Source organism: Pinus tabuliformis, chromosome 3_2 (genome assembly GCF_031772625.1).
Source record: "Pinus tabuliformis cultivar Carrire ecotype Pingquan chromosome 3_2, CPIR1, whole genome shotgun sequence".
NCBI lineage: Eukaryota > Viridiplantae > Streptophyta > Pinopsida > Pinales > Pinaceae > Pinus > Pinus tabuliformis.
Window position 1 is genome coordinate 520,273,454 of NC_142302.1, and position 18,108 is coordinate 520,291,561.

At 34.6% G+C, this 18,108-nt stretch overlaps 1 pseudogene; it reads left to right on the top strand.

Annotated features, from left to right (window-relative positions):
* The window catches only part of LOC149181605 (cryptochrome-1-like), a 61,429-nt pseudogene extending 51,031 nt beyond the window's left edge, over positions 1-10,398 (top strand).
* The last annotated feature ends 7,710 nt before the right edge of the window (positions 10,399-18,108 follow it).

Sequence of the window (18,108 nt, forward strand, 5' to 3'; positions counted from 1 at the left end):
GAAGGAATTATTTAGTAATTATAGATATGTACATAGGTTTTCTTCATAAAGGTCACATGTATATTTAGATATACTTCAAGGGGTGTTGGGTATATATTTTGCAAAATTTTAGAATCTATACACATGTGTGAAATATTAAAAGTGCGTACATACACGGATTTTATTTATAAAATTCACATACAACTACCAGTGTTTTGAAGCATGAACTGTTAATGATAGTTGATTAGTTTACATATAATTGTTGTTGTCTGTCAATGATGTGTCTCTCATAATGATATGTGTTTGTCAATAGTGTTTGGGTTAAACTGATTGTGGAATGAAATGCTAACTAAGTAGTGATGTTGTTGTATAATGATATGTATTTAGTTTTGTGAGCTGTGATGTGTTTAGTATGTGATACAGTAATTGTTTTAGTGTGACAGTGATTCAAATTCATGTATCAATATTTTTGAGATCTATACACGGGTATGCTTCAGGAGAAGTGCAAAAATACATAGATATGATTAAGAATAGTAGCATATACAATCTAATGTATGCTTGTTTAGGGTTTGCAGTGCCAGCAATTGGTTTTTGTGATGGGTAACAGTGTTTGGATTGCTATATTTGTGAGTGGATATGCATTGGCATGATCTATTTTGATCTAGTTTTACCTAGTTGCATTGGTTACATTGGTTGATGATTCAGTTTTTTTGAGTAATTGATTTTAGAATAGCTGAAAGTAGATACAGTTTGAAACATTCTGAAAAGTGATCCATAAAGAGTTGGGGATAACAATGTTCAGAAAGGGCACTGTAGCTCCCTTCCAGTAGAAGCTAGAAAATGAGAGAAGGTTGTAGCCTTCTACAGGTAGTAGCCTGCATACTCGTTAAAGTCTGCACTAGTACATGATTTTAAGAATATTATTTATTTTCTCTTAAAGAATATAGAGACAATAACAACGATGTTTTTCTCCCACATTGGGTTTCCACCTAAAATCTTGGTGTGCATGTGTGTTGATGTGTTTCTTATGTATTGATGATCTATCTTCTCCCTACTTCTCATAGTTTCTTCTTAATACATGTTTTAATGAAGTAATGATGCACTAGTTAAAGCTTAACAAATGATGAATTATATATAAATCTCGTTAACAGGATATACATAGTTTTCTTTCATCATAGTCGCATATGTACGCAGGTTTACTGAAAAACAATTGCGTACAAAAATTGGAATAAGAAAAGTAAAGTTAAAGTATGTTTTAAAATACTGATTCACCGCCGCCCCCCCCCCCCCCCCCCCCCCTCCCCCACCCTCTCAGTATTTTTCCTAACAATTGGAATGACAAAAGGTCCTTTAGAAGAAGCTTGATCACTTTAATGAAGATTTATCAAGATGAGCAATCAAGGGGTAGTAGAATCTATCAAGCCACCAATGTTTAATGGATCCAACTTGGTTTTATGGAACGTTAGAACAAGAGCTTATCTACATTCACTAGGAGTTTATGTTTGGGGAATCATTGAGGGAGGTTATCAATATCCATACTCCATTCCCATAGATGAAGTAGAAAAGAAAAAGTATGAGACCAATATAAGGGTTTTCAATGCTCTATTGGGAAGCTTGGAAGAATAAAAATTTGTAACGGTCATGCAGCTAAATAAGGCAAAGGCTATATGGGACAAGATCATCTCAAGTTATGAAAGAGACACTAAGGTAAAGCGTGCCAAAATTCAAACCTTTCGAATTCAATGTGAAACCCTTAGAATGAATAATGATGAAAGTATTGCAAGTTTATTTATTAGGGTAGATGAGATAATTAATTCAATGGAAAATATTGGTGATGAAGTAAAAGAATCAGTGGTTGTTGACACAATCCTAAGATCTCTAACCCCAAAATTCAATTCAAAAGTCTTTGCCATTGAAGAAATGTAGGATTTGAAGAATATTACTGTTGACCAGCTTCATGGGATCTTAAAACCTTATGAAATGAGAAAAACATGAGTCGTTTAGATATCAAAGAAGTAGCATTCAAAGATACTTCTAAACGAAAAGGAAAGGAGGAGCTTAAGGAATCAAGTTATGTATCAGATGAAGAAGAGGCAAACTTTGTAAAGAAACTCCAATTAGGAACTGACAGATTTAGAGGTAAGCCTCCTTTCAAATGTTTTGCTTGTGGAAGAGTTGGTTATTATGTTGCTAAATTACCTTATAAAGAAAACAAATTCTACAAAAGTAAATTTCGAGGAAGGTTTGAAAACAAGAAAACTTTTGAAAACAAGAAAACTTTCTACACACACATAGATAGTGATGGTCTTTTGAATGGTGAAAAGGGTGAGTCTGATCAAGAATATCAATTACTTATGGCATTTGAAGATAAATGTATTTATGAGTTTGATGATGTTTTTATGGTGCTCTAGAAGAAAAGGATAATTTCATTGAAGAAGTACCTCAACTTAAAGTTTGTCTAGAAGAAGCTAAATTAGTGGAAGAAGCACAGAAGAAACAAATTATAGAAAAGGAGAGGCATAATGAAAAGTTAGAACTAGAAATATTAAGTCTAAGAAAGGAACTTGAGAAGAAAGAGGCATAAATATTAGATGTTCTAAAGGATCCAAGACCCTAGAATAAATCATCAAAGTAAAATTCTCTCCTCAAATAAAAATAGGTCTTGGATACAATGGAGAATCATCAAATACTGTAAAATCTTCTGAAACAGGTACAAGAAATTATCTCAATGTAGTAAAGGGAGGTAGTCAAAAAAATTCCATCTCTCATGAAATGAATGAAGGTTCAAATGTCTCTTAGGTAAATCACCCTTACCATAATCAAAAGGGAAATTAAAAAAAAGAAGGTATTATACTCACATGAACTTCTACTTCAATGGCCAATGCTTCACTTGTCATAAATTTGGTCATAAGGTTACTAAATGTGACGCTTATAAAACTATCATGACTAGAGAAGCAAGAAAACAAAATAATGAAATTGGATTAAAGAAATACTCTTACAATAATTTCTCACCTCTCCAAGATGAAACATATTTTTCAGTGCACAATAACTTTGGGCACAGAGAAGCTGAATGAAAAATAAGAATGAACAAACAGTAACAACATCCAAGGTATGGAAAAGAAAGCCATAGAATATGAAAATTTTGGTTTAGCTTTGTATGTAGGAGTTCAAAAAAATATGTGGTACATTGACATTGGATGCTCAAAGTATATGAAAAGTGATAAAGATAAGTTTATGTCCCTTAATGAAAGAAAGAGAGAAAAGAACGTGACATTTGGAAATAAATCACCTACTTTTATCAGTGGAAAAGGAACAATTTTGCCTTAAGGTTAAGATTAAAGTTGCAAATTTTTTGTTTGTTAATGGATTAAGACATAACTAGTCGAGTGTTAGTCAAATGTGTGATCAAGGACATGAGGTTGTTTTAAGATCAAAGAACTGTGTGGTATGAAATCTAGATACATGTAAGATCATAATAAAAGGAACAAGAACTCCAGGTAATGTCTATGTATTGGAAGGAGGACAAGAGCATTGTTACTTGAGAAAATCACAAGAAATTTGGCTTTGGCACAAAATATTGGGACATATGAGCTTCACTCAATTACACAAGTCAAGGAAAATGAGAGTAGTACGTAACTTGACTAATATATCTATGCCAGAAAATAGCATATGTAAATCATGTCAATTTGGTAAGAAAACCAGACTTCAATTTAATGCTAAATAAGGTACTACAAGTGAGCACATGAACTTATTCACACTGATTTGTGGGGTTCTATGATAAAAAATTCTCCTCTAGGTGAACAATACTTCATATTATTCATTGATGATTTTACTAGAATGTGTTGGATTGGCTACATAAAGATGAAGAATTTGATAAATTTAAGGTCTTAAAATATCTATTAGAAAATTATTTATACCTAAAAATCAAATGTCTTATATCTGATAGTGGAGGAGAGTTTATGTCAGATGAACTTTTCGATTTTTTTGAACAACATGGTATAAAGATGTAATTTTCTATAGCTAAAGCTCCTCAACAAAACATAGTGGCATAAATAATGAACAGAACAATCCAACAAATGGCACATGACATTCTTGATGAGTCTAGAACACCTCATGCCTTCTAGGGAGAAGAAAAACATATAGTCGTAAATATTCTCAACAAATATCATATTCTAGTAAACAATGATAAAAATCCTTATGAACTATGGTTTGGTAAGCCTCCAACTATCAAACATTTCAGAGTTTTTGGAAGAAAATGTTACATAAAGATTAATGATGGTAAACTTGGAAAGTTTGAATCTAGAGTTGATGAATGAATTCTCCTTGGATACTCATCTAGAAGAAAAGGATATAAATTCTATAATAAAAGGCTTCAAAAGATTGTTGAATGGATTAACATTATAATTGATGAAGAATACATAGGTACCAAAAGGGGAGAACCAACATATGACAAACTTGTTCCTACAACAAGCCAAAAGGACATAGGAGAGGGAATTAGTGAAGCAAGAGAAGAAGAATTTTAAATCACAGAAGAATCAGAAAGACTCCTTCAAGGTATATTTAGAAAAATTATCCGGAATCCAAAATTATAGGTGAAAAGGAAGTTGGAGTTAAAACTAGAATAACTATTATTGGGACTTCTAATTATCTAGCCTTACTATCTACTATTGAACCTCAAAATGTAAATCAAGCAATTAAAGATGAATGCCGCATTAAGGAAATAAATGAAGAGCTTGATCAAATAGAAAAAAAGTGATACATGGGAGCTAGTGTCAAGGCCTCATGATGAAAATGTTATTGGGATAAAATGGGTATTCAAAAACAAACTAAATCAAAATGGAGAGGTAATTAGTAACAAAGCAATACTCGTATGTAAATTTTATGCTCAATGAGAGGGAATAGACTTGAATAAAAATTTTCACCTGTAGCCAAAATCGAGGCCATAAGAATGTTCCTTGCATTTTCAAGCTTTCATAACTTTAAATTATTTCAAATGGATGTTAAATATGCATTTCTAAATGGATATCTAGAAGAAGAAGTTTATATTGAACAACCTAAAGGGTTCATTCTAGGAAATGATAAAAATATTGTCTGCAAACTTAAGAAAGCTCTATATGGGCTAAAACAAGCCCCACGTGCATGGTATTATCGTCTTGATAGGTATCATCAATGAAAATGTTTCACCAAGGGGTCTACAGATAACAATCTATATATAAAGGTGGATAAAGATAAACTTTTGATAGTTGTTGTTTATGTTTATGACATCATATTTGGAAGAAATGAATAATCTATGAGCAAAGGATTTTCTTCAGTTATGAAGCAACAATTTGAAATGTCCTTACTTGGTGAACTAACATACTTTCTTGGTCTTCAAGTTTAGCAAGCAAATAATGGTATATTTCTCTCACAAACCAAGTACCTCAAGCCGATTTTGAATAAATATGGAATGAAAGGTTGGACGCATGTATGAACATCTACGGTAGCATGATGTAATCTTAGTTTACATGAAGATTCTCCTTTATTAAACCAACCTTAATACAGATCTATGATGGGGAGCTTGGTATACCTTACATGCACAATACTAGATATTATGCATGCGGTTGGGATTCTTGGACAATTTTAAGAAAATCATAAAGAGACTCATATCCATGCAATCAAGAGAATATTCAATTATTTACAAGGAACTCAAGGTGTTGGTCTATGGTATCCCCAAGATGCAAAATTTTCACTTCATGCTTACTTAGATGGATATTGGGTAGGTAATATTGATGATCAAAAGAGTACTAGTTGAGGAAAATTTTCATTTGGGACCTCGCTTGGTATCATGGTTCAATAAAAAATAAAGCTCCATTGCTTTATCTATTGCTAAGGCAGAATATGTTGTCGTTGCATCTCATTGCACTCAAATTCTATGGATGATGAAAAAATTGCAATACATTCTAATCACTTGTCCTCAACCTATAACTATTATGTGTGGTAATACTAGTGCCATAAGTATCTCTAAAAATCTTGTCGTGCACTAAAAAACCAAGCATATTACAATAAAATATCACTTTCTGAGAGAACAAGTGCTTAAACAGAAGGTTAAACTGGAATATGTTCCCTCAAAGGAACAATTTGTGGATATATTTACAAATCCACTTCCACATGATTCCTTTGAATATCTCAAACATAAACTAGGAGTGTTCTCTGCCTCATCACTTTGTTAATTATTCTGACAAATATTTCATGTTTAGGGGGACTTGAGACTGAAATTACTACAGTTTACTTTCTATATGTGGATGACATGAGGAACAATCATGTATACACGCGAGTTTGGTTCTAGACAGTAGTGTATGTTTCTCCATGAAGAAGAAACTATGGGACAGACTCAAGGATAGGTTCTGGTATATTTCAATCTATGGTTATGTGGCCCTCTTCTTCTAATGTTCACTCGTTACAATCTGTTGTTATTCAAATCAAACATAGAAGTAATATTGGCTTATGATGGTTGCTAAATGACATTGTTTCTTTGTTGGTCTCACTAATTGATGAAGTTGCTTTGATGACTTTACTATGAATATGATCAGTCCTGATAGTGAACTGATGGCACGGGTTAAGGGGGAGAATTTCCTATATTTCTAATAGTACATTGGTGGCATTATAACTTCTTGAGAATTCCTTGTTGCATAATTATGATCATATTGCTACTATCAGATCTTCATAGTGCAATTTTTTATATGGTGAATGATGGTTGTTGATGACTATCATGGTCTTGTTCCCTCTCTATTGAGGTATTTAGCTTTGTTTATAAATGTCATATTTGTCTCTTTAAGTAAAGTTCATATAAAGACCCATGATGTAAAATTGTAATAGTCAGTTACGTTTGGACTACTAGAGTCAAGTGAATTATGTACGTAATCCCATTGTTTTGGACACTTTTCGTAGTATTGAGTCAAATATGTAACCACAATATATTGGGTGATTGATGTCAGCATGAGCCTTTGATTATAGGAAAAACCATATTTGGCTTAGTCATAAAATCATGTACTTCTTTGCGTATCTTCTAGAATTTTTAGCATATGTTGAGGGGGAGCATGATCAATTCTCATATTCAGCAACATCAAATCTATAATGTTCATCTCTCCAAAAGGAGAACGAAGTCTTCATTCAGCATTGGCTAACCTTTTTCCCTTGATATCAAAGGGAGAGAGAAGCTTGGATCTTGGATAACTCTTGGTTACTTGGGAAAGAACATTGGCATGTCTACAAATGTGTTTATAGGTATTTATAGGTGGTGGTAACCAAACACCAAAGTAGTTGCCATCAAGTCAAAAGGGTGAGATTGTTGGCATTATGACTAATGTGTTGTCCTTGATGGAAGACTACTTAATAAAGTTGTCAACATGATGGTAGCAGGATGAGTATATAGGATAGTACAAATGTGATAAAGATGTTGGACAAAGGAATATTACTTCTAAGCTAGAGGAATGATAAAGGTAAAATATTGGAAAATATAAGTGGGTCTTATGAAAAAAGGCAGCGTACATATGTGGGTATGGTGAAGCAAAGTCGTGTACAATTTTCACACCATGGTATTCTCACTACTCGGGTTCTTTACCATGGTATTGATCCATTGTAATGAGAATTATAACAGATATTTTATCCTGTCAAATAATACCATCGACAATAATAAAGTATTGGCCTAAGGTATTGGTAAAGGCCTAAGCTATATAAGGAGATGGAGGTCGAAGTGCTATGTGTGCAAGTTATGGGTTATGAATGAATGGTTTCATATTACATAGGTGTGCATCAAGGAGCATGAAGGAGTTTTAGATTGGATAAATCTAAAAGCATTGTAAGGAATAATAAACATGTTTTCTTCATCCTTTGTTATTATGACTAATAATGATAAATCTATGATGGTAATGATATTTTGACATGAACATGTGATAGTAAGGGTTGAGAAATCTATTTTGTGGTTGCAACGAAGGAATGATTGAGTAATTATAGATGTGTATGCAGGTTTTCTTGAGAAAGATCACGTACATATGTTGATCTACTTCACGGGGGTCACATATATCTTCCGTAAACTTTCAGAATCTATACACATATGTGAAATATTAAAAGCGCGTATATACATGGGTGTTCGTTATAAAAGTCACGTACAACTGTTATGGTTTTGAAGCATGAATTGTTAATGATGATTGATTAGTTTAGATATGTTTGTTGTTGTCTATCAATGTTGTCTCTCTCATAATGATCTGTGTTTAATAATATTATTTGGGTTAAGCTTATTGTGGAATGAAATGTTAAATAAGTGGTGATGTTGTTGTATAATGATTTTTATTTGGTTCTGTGATCTGTGATGAGTTCAATATGTGATGTAGTAATTGTTTCAGTGTGACAATGATTCATATTTAGGTATCAATATTTTTGATATCTATACGCGGGTATGCTTCAAGAGAAGGACTGAAATACACAGGTATGATTAATAACAATATTATATACAATCTAATGTGTGCTTGATCAGGGTTTACAATGGCAGTAATTATATTCAGTGATGGGTAACGAGGTTTGGCTTGGTATATTGGTGAGTGGCTATGCATTGGCATGATCTGTTATGATCTATTTTTATCCAACTGCACTGCTTACATTGGTTGATGAGTTTTTTTGAGTAATTGATTTCATAATAGTTGAAAGTCGATCTAGTTTGAAAAATTCTGAAAAGTGATCCATAAAGAGATGAGGATAACATTGTTCAGAAAGGCAGTTGTTGCTCCTTTCTAGTAGGAACTGGAAAATGAGAGAAAGTTGTAGCCTTCTACAAGTAGGAGCTTGCATAGTGGTTAAAGTTTGCATCAGTACATGATTATAAGAAGATTTTTTTTTTTTAAATAATACAGAGATGACATCAACAGTGGTCTTTTCCCACATTGGGTGTCCATCTAAAATCTTGGTTTTCATGTGTGTTGATGTGTTTATTATATATTTATGATCTATCTACTCCCTAATGCTGATAGTTTCCGCTTAATACATGTTTTAATGAAGTAATGATGCATTTTTTAAATCTTAACAAATGATGAATTATACCTAAAGCTAGTTAACTGGATTTACTAAATAACAGTTGCGTACATAAATTGGAATAAGAAAAGTAAAGTTGAAGTAAGTTTTAAAATACTAATTTACCCCCTCTCCCTCTCAATATTTTTCCTAATAACTCTACCTATGTTAGTTGCTTATTGATATGCTCATTAAATGCATGGTCGTGTATATTCAAGTGAAGTGTGTAACTTCCCATTAGATGATCTGAACTTGGAGAATGAATTTGAAAAGGAAAGCAATGCACTTTTGGCAAGGGAATGGTCACCTAGTTAGAGCAGTGCTTAGAAGGCTCTAACTACATCTATCAATGGACTTTTTCTTGACCATGTAATAAATTTTCAAAAAGAAGACAAAGAAACAACTTCTTTGTTGTCACCTCATCTGCATTTTGGGGAGTTGAGTGTTAGAAATGTGTTCCACCTTGTTCGCATCAGACAAGTTTTATGGGATAATGAGAGAAATACTTTAGGAGAAAAGAGTGTGAATATGTTTCTGAATTAAAATGGTCTCTAGAAATGTTCAAGATATTTGAGTTTCAAATTTCCTTGCAGTGATGAGAGGCCAATTATTTCACATCTTAATTATTTCCATGGATGGTTTACAAGGATTACTTTAAATCTTGGAGGCAAGGTAGGACTAGCTATCTATTATTTGATGATGGGGTGCGGGAAATTTAGGTAATAGGATTGTTGCATGATTAAATTCAGGTGGTGATATATAGTTTCTTTACTAAGGTTCTCCAGCTTCCCTAGAGATGGGCTATGAAGTATTTCTGGAACATGTGCTTGGATGTTGATCTAGAGTGTGATGGTCTTGGATGGAAGTACATTTATGGTTTCTTGTTAGATGGGTGTGAAATGAATCGAATGGATAATCGTAAGATATGTTATAGTACAATATGAAATTGTGTACTAAACATAGATACAATTCTTGCATTTAAATTATTCATGGATGAAAATATATTAGGATTTAATTTAAATATTTTGACTCTTCATATTTTGGGTATTTGGGATTATGCATAATTTGAAGGCTACAAATTTGATCCAACGGGAGAATATGTCAAATGATGGTTTCCAAAGTTGGATAAATTACGCACATAGTGGATACATCAACCATGGGATACACCACAAGAAATTCTTCAGTCTGCTAGAGTTGAGCTATGTTCCAACTATCCCCTACACATTATAGAGATATCAACAGCTAAAGATTCAAAAGAGATTTCAAGATGCCCTTTCAGAAATCTGGCAATGTGAATCAACTGCCAAAGATTCTTTGGAAAATGTCATAGAAGAAGGTTTAGGAGAATCAGTGGAAAATGAGAATGCCTCAATGTAAACATATGGATGTTGACAAAGAGCCATTTAGAAACAAAAGAGTTTTTGCAGCAAGGTCACAAGATGATCAATTGGTTCCAAATATAAGAAATATGGTGGAAAGGGTAGATGTAACTTATACTTCATTGAGGTTGCAACTTCTGCTCGATCTGAACAAGTAGAAGTACCTTCTAATAGAGATTTAGGAGTATCTTCTGCAACCTCATCTTGACAATTTTTAGGATGGTCTAGTTGGTCCATGACAAGGGGTTTAACAAAAGATCTACCAAATGTGATTAGTCATTATCCCCAAATGCAAGCCCTAGATGAACAGAATGAATCTCATTCAACCACAAATTATTCTAGTATCTTGAGAGAGAAATATGATAAAAGTAGTCGAGGCATTGTACTCGTATAGTCGTAGACTTTATTAGGACATTCACAATAGTTTCCAGAGGAAGGAACTATTTCTAGAATAATTGAATCTAGTTTTTAACAACAATTACACCATCATTCAATGGGAACCTAGAGTCATGGTCATAATCAAGGTGTGGTTCAAATGTCCAAGCATGTGTCCCGAATTTAACTTTAAGCATGTTGTATTGTGTATATTGACCCTATTATTGATTTTTTCCAAAAAATTTTATGCAGGCAGCTTCATATCTAACATTGAATTGAAATATATTACTCTAGTATATTTTCCATGCTTCTAATCTTGTCAACATCAAAAATATGTTATGGAACAAGACTCAACTACCCTTAGGAAATGGTGGGAAGCATAGAATAACTATTTTCATAGATGTGATGACCAACTGGCTTCAAAATTTGAGAAAATACCACTTGAGTAGCCATGGATATCATCACATAGAAAATGGATTTGGATCACTCTTTTTCCTACTCCAACATTGATGCATACAATGTTTTTTCTGGAAATGGTGGTGATTTGAACCACTATCACTACGCATTTGATACAAAGTCTGTTGGTGCCAGCTATGCCATGGGTTTTATCATCAATAAACATGGGGGAGTCATACTCCCCAACTACCATTTTTCCGGGCCTTGAAAGCTCCTAACGAATCATACATTACATTTCATGTTTGTTAAACTTTCTATTCATAACTTAAAAAAAAATCCATTCAAAGCCTGCAAAGCTTTCAAATTTCCAATTTTCATGCTAAAGTTTGTATAAGGCTTTTAGAAAGGAAGTTACATATAAAGCCTGGGAAAGTTCCTACTTCTCTTGCGGAAATTTGTATGGATTTTAGAGAGAAATTTCATTTAAATCCTGTTAAGCTTCTAATTATTTCTATCTTTAATTTCATGATTGATAAACTTTGCATGTTTATTAAAAGCCTAGAAAATTTTTAACTATTCCTTCAGTTAATTTTGATGATTGCTAAAGTTTGTACTCATTTAAAACATACAGATAAAGCATGGTATGCTTCAAACAATTCCTACATTTAGTTTTGTTAAACTTTATATTCATCTTTAAAAGTAAATTATATTTAAAATCTGTTAAGTTTTTAGCTATTGCTCTGGTTACTTTCACTATTGCTAAACTTTTTATAGATATCGACAGCTAAAGAGAGCTTGTGGGTCACCCTTTTAGAAATGCAGTAATGTGAAGAAGCTGCTAGAACTTCTCTGGAAAATTACACAGAAGAGAGTTTGGAAGAATCATTGGAAAATGAAAATGCCTCAATGGCTGGGCATATTATCTTGCCCTCTCAAGATACTAGAAGAATCTATAGTTGAATTAGATTCATTGTGTTCATCTAGGGCTTGTTTGACACATTTTCTAAACTATTCAACATTTCTTTCTTGTCTTCAGACACACATGCTATATATCTTGCATCCTGATAAAAAATGTATTTCCAAGTAACTTTAAACATACATCTCCTAGAAAATTTTTTTTCATGCTTCCAATTCATTTGGTAAATGATTTTGTTCCATGTCCATCTTGGGAATGTTCAACCTTTTTCTTTACATGGTACTTAAGATATGTAGATTTATAACATTTGTGAGGGTACTTGGTACCTTAACCTACTTTTGCACATACACGAGCCAATTATAGCAATCATTTTAAAGAATCTCTATAACAAGATGAATAGGATGTAGATGTTTCTATTTGGGTTAAGTTTCTTATGAAACCAATTGAGTGGAAAAAATTGTTTTACTAGTTTATGATTGTGTCGGCATATTCTATTGACACAAAAATCCACTAGTATTTCCATCAAAACTAATGGAATATATGAACAATGGAAACACACTAAATAGAAAGAACACAAGTTTTTGTTTAAAATTTTTTCTTTGAATGACAATGCAGATGTTTCATTTTTTCTATTTAAGAATCAAAATGGCAAACTTGAGTTTAAATATATGATTTATGTAGAATCATTGTTTGAAGATAGAGCGAGAGGGTTTTCATAAATTAATAAGGTGATGTGGGGTGTGATAGCTTTCAAATAATCCCTTCCCTTGACTATCTGCTTCAAGTACACACTCCTTTCATTTTTGTGGTCTTTGGGGTGTTACTCTTCAGTTGGAATTGGTGTACATTTGAGGGTTTCAGACATAAAAATATTGGAAGTGTTTAAAGGTACAAAAATGAAGGAATAAACAATTGATGATGGATGAATCATAGCTCGGGAGGGCAATGAAGTGTGGTATCTATGTGTATTTTTGGTTATGTGAGCTCTGGATCAAAATAATGAAGTTTAGTGTTTCAGAAGTATGGAGTACAACAAAGATGAAGCGTGTAGGGCCAAAGATATCACGAAGAATAAATTTATGGCACAAGACTTGAGCAGCGATAAGAGGTTCGTTGTGAAGGCCTAGTGTCTCTATCCTACTTGGCATGGCTTTCCCCAGATGATGGTCGCTCTCAATGTCCATAGGGATGTCGAGAAGAAAATGAATTAGCATACTGATTATTGGGAGATTTTGCAGGTTGACTAGGTTTCTCACGAGGCACTTATCAAGAAGCAGTACAAAAAGTTAGCCCTGATGCTACATCCAGATAAGAACAAGTATGTAGGTGTTGAGGGTTCTTTCCAGCTCGTAGGTGAAGTGTGGGGTATGCTTTCTGACAAGGATAAGAGATATGATTATGATAAGAAGGGAAACACGCCATCATTTAAACTACATAAAAAAATTTAGAAACCTCCAAATGTGGCATCGAATGCTAACAATGGTCATTACAGATATCCTCCTCCCACTCAGCCCAACAAAGGCACTAGCGGTTACTTTCTTGTCAATAACTTCTAGACATCTTATCCATTTCATAAAATGTATTATGAATACCGAAGAATTTATGTTAATCATCAAATTTTATGCCTAACTTGTCAAAAACCCTTCATGACCTTTGAAATCATACCATTTTCTAGGACTAGAGTGAATTCTACCGTACAAAATCCCATGGGAGTAGCAACTATGTTTTCCCATATGTTGTCTGGAGGATATTTTCCAAGTATGTCTAAAGGTGTACCTTATCCCAATGTTAATTATTTTTCTCATAATGCCTTTGCCAAGGGTTCCAACTTGGCTTTCGATGCTGGAAGTGATGCGAAATCTAAAACAAAGCCTGTTAAGAGATAATAAGTTACTCCCAAGGAAAATAAAAATCAACCCAAAGATTGAAGAAGCTGTCAGTGTGGATGCTAGTGGAAATGGTAGCAAATCCATCGTAGAGAAGAAGAGGTGAATAAATGTGAAGGATAGTGATTTTGATGATGAAAACAAAGTAGACTTCAATGAAGATGAATTTGAAATTGTAAAAGGTTACAGGTAAGGGTGCATCAACCAACAAGGTGTAGGATGTTGAGGCATAAAATAAGTGGTTGAGGAACAAGAGGCCGAAGATTGAAAAACATGATGCCATGGAAAGTTCCACAAGCAAGAAATCGTAAAAATTTGACATGGGAAATGTTGACACCTAATCATCAGGATTGGGTGAACATAATGTAAATAAATAAATAAGTAATGTGAACAGTCATCGGGAGATGAACTGAACACTCTCTCCCTCATGTATATAATAAGGCCACCCTAAAGGAATAAACATATGAATCAATTTTTGGTTGAGGAGTTACTGCCTGGTCTGACATGGTATCAGAGCCAGCTCCCAAAATAGTTGTAACTCCCTTCTGCCTACTACTCTCTGTCCACTGTCCACTACCCCTGTGTGCTCTGTCTGCCATAATTAACTCTGAATTATCTGACCTGATAGCCTCAGACCTGAAAATCCTCTGAATCGCTGAGTTGAATGCCCTTGAGGCCATGCTGCTGCGTTGAATGGTCCGAGTAGCTATGCGGAGGAGTAGTGAAATGCTGTTGGTGCATGAATCAACTCCATGACCATGTTCACTACGTGAATCAAAGCCTCTATCTGAAAAAAAAATAAAAATTTGAAGATTTAGAGATCATCTGGACGACTTGCAATCATGGTATTTACACTGGTATGGCTATGCGTTGAAGTTTCTTTAGCAATCTGTTGAATTTTCTGGCTATGCGTTGAAGTTTTTTGGCCATACGTTGGTATACAAGCGTGGTGTTCACTGGTTTATGAAGGGAAAACGTTGAAGTTAATGCCATAAGTTGAACACTATTTTACCATTGTATTAACACTATTTTAATATTGTATTAATGCTGATGTATTAAGGCTATTTGGTATGGTATTCACGCTGCTGTATTAAGGCTGTTTGGTATGGTATTTACGTTGTTTTGAACGCTGACAATGCTGGTACAATATCACTCTGTTGCACTCATTTACGGAGATAGGCCTCTTCTGGTACACAGTTCTTGACACTGCTGTTCAGTTGCTTTTTGAAAACCGTGACGGTCCTTCAAGATTTGTAATTATTTTTTATAAAGCCGTGTAAAGGACTGTGACTGTTGTGATATATAGATGAAGTGCTAAAGTCTAATTTTATGACCTGGTGGCCTTTGTTAAATGGCATATATTAAATGATGGTATACGTTGAACACTGAAAGCACTGTCTTTATTCCAAGTCGAGCAGCCACCGTCAAAATCCTGCCGACAGTTGTTGATGTTGCATTGACTATGCAATGCATTGGTTTCTATGGTGAGTACCATGCATTGGGTTTTTCTCTTGAAGCCATTACATGTGTTGGTAAATTTACTATGCACTATCCAATTTTATGAGGACCAAATAGTGTTTTTAAATTGTGAAAAAAATCCCTTTTTTATGTAGACCGAATGGGGTTTTTAAATGGTGAAAAGATTACATCAATGGTATGGTATATACATATACAAAGGGACGTATGGTAATTGAGTTTTTTTTATAAAGGGGACATATGGCATATACATATATAATGGTGGATTTATATGAGGTTTAAAGCAAAACACTTATATGGGTCACATGGTATTGGATTGATATGCGGTGAATTTAAGTTGGGAGTACTGCGTGAAGGGCCACTATCACGCTGCTGGAACACTGTTGGAACTCTGATATAAACCTTGTTGTATGCGTTGTAAAGCTTTGTGTCCAGCGCTGCACAATTTTTTATATATATTTATGGTATATTTAGGCTGCCATATATATATACACAGTCACTCATATTTTGGCTGTCTCACCCATATATTCTATACTTTAATGCTGTCCAGATGAATGCCAATTGACATTTGAATTTTTTGTCCCGTCTTATTTTTCCCATTAAGAGTAAAAGTTTTGCAGCAGAAGTTTTTTTGTTACAGTATGCATTCAATAGGAAGAGGTGGTCAAAGAGGAAGAGGAAGATATTTCAGAGGCAGGGTGGGCAGACACTCTCAAGGAGAAAAGGCAGATTTGCACTGCACACGCTGCAAGAGAAATGGATCACATGATGCCTCTACATGCAAGTTACCATGGGACAAAATTGAACAGAAAAGTAACCAACAGAAAAGTAAAACCGATGATACAGACAAAGGTAAAGCACCTGAATTCGCTCACTATGTTGTGGCACAATGTAATATTGGAGTAAATGAAGATTTATTTAATGCTTCACTTGCTTCTTGGAAAAATTATTGGTTGCTTGATTCAGGAGCAACCTGCCACATGACTCATAGAAAAGATTTCTTTGAAGAATTTACTGACAATGTTGATGGAGCAGTATACTTTGCAGACCAATCAAAAATCAAGCCATCAGGGCTTGGCACAATCAGGCTTAAACTGTCTGGTCTTCCAGACTTTCTTCTACATCATGTTCTATATCTCCCACAGCTTAAGAGAAACTTGCTATCCTTGGTCCACATCTGCCAGCAAGGTCGCTCCATTCATATGTTTGATGGCAAGCTTGAGGTAAGAAAAGTATCTGACTGTTACACTAAAAAATGTCACCATGACTATTTACAGTTAGTATGGATCTATCAACAGTCATGCTATCCTCTTAGGCAAGTCTTATGCCTCTTCTCTCCATGTCAAACTCCAAAAAGAGAGAAAGTCTTTATAAATGTATTTATCTCTGGGTACACAGGTTCTCTCAACCTTACCTGCGGGTACGCACCCAATGTTCACAAAAGCTGCGTCCTTGGACGCTCTGTATGTAAAGGGGCAGGTGCGTCCCCCTGTAAAGGTCAAAATGCGCAAGTTTCATCTTTAAAAAGTTACTTGTGGTCATTTCTAGAGCATTCTAGAAGGTTGTTCGACGTGTATTGAGCGCCTCCAGATGGTTCATGTATCCCTACCAAAGAGGAACTTATCCCATCAAGAGAGGAGCTATCCCATCCAAAGAGGGGATTATCCCATTGATGGTGGACCTGATTAACTTCCTCTTGAGCACTATAAATACAGGCATTGGGCCAGAAGGAGGAGAGGTTGAAAGCTAAACATTTCTAAGGGTAGATGCTGTAGGAATTAGGACTCCCATTTAGAAGCTTGTGAGGAGAGATTGTCATCTTTACTTGTTCTATTTGGAAGTGGGTGAGCTTTGTCAAAGTAAAGGAGAACTCTTGATGGACCCTGGGAGGGACTTGCACAACACCAAGGCTCAGGTTGTAATTGTTCCTTTTGTTTCCTATTAATGCAAATGAGTCCATTCTTCTCAATAACTTGTTATTTATGAGTTGTTTCATGTACTCCTTGGTCTATGTGTTAAATATGTTTTATTCTATGAGATTATCAAATGCTATTTAATCGTTTGATTGTTAGTGGATGTAGGTTTCAAAGTGAAGGAGGAGCTCATCCGGATCCGCGGAGCTGGACTGCTACAACAGCGTTGGACTACAGGTAGGATCTAAACACTTGATTTCTTATATAGTAAATTCATGTTTAGAGAAGGATTGCTCTTGTTTGTCTTGTTTGTCACTAGAGAGTCTTAGGCTCCTAGGGAGGTTGATTTGTGTCTGCACTATCGACTCTTTCCGCCTGACAAAATGGTGACTCCACTGGGGATTCCATTGATGTGAAAGTCTTTTCCTTTGTATGTAACTTTGCTCTGAGAAAAGTCATTTATTTTCTGGTTTTTGGCTCTGTGACTTTGTTTTTGGGTGGGTTAGCTTAGGGTTAGATTCAATTTAGTTTTTCTTGAATTTTCCAGTAGGACGCACCCTCTGAGTATTGCACAGTGCGTCCTTGTACGCACTGTCGCTGTGTGCACAGAGCGGGCCCGCACCTGTCTTAACGGGTTGCCCGCGTCCCCTGCTAAAATTTAAGAAAATTCCATTTTTTGCTTTTTGCTCTCTTAGATTTTGCTTTTTCTTAGTTTTTACTGCCCAGATCCATTAGTCTCTTGTCAA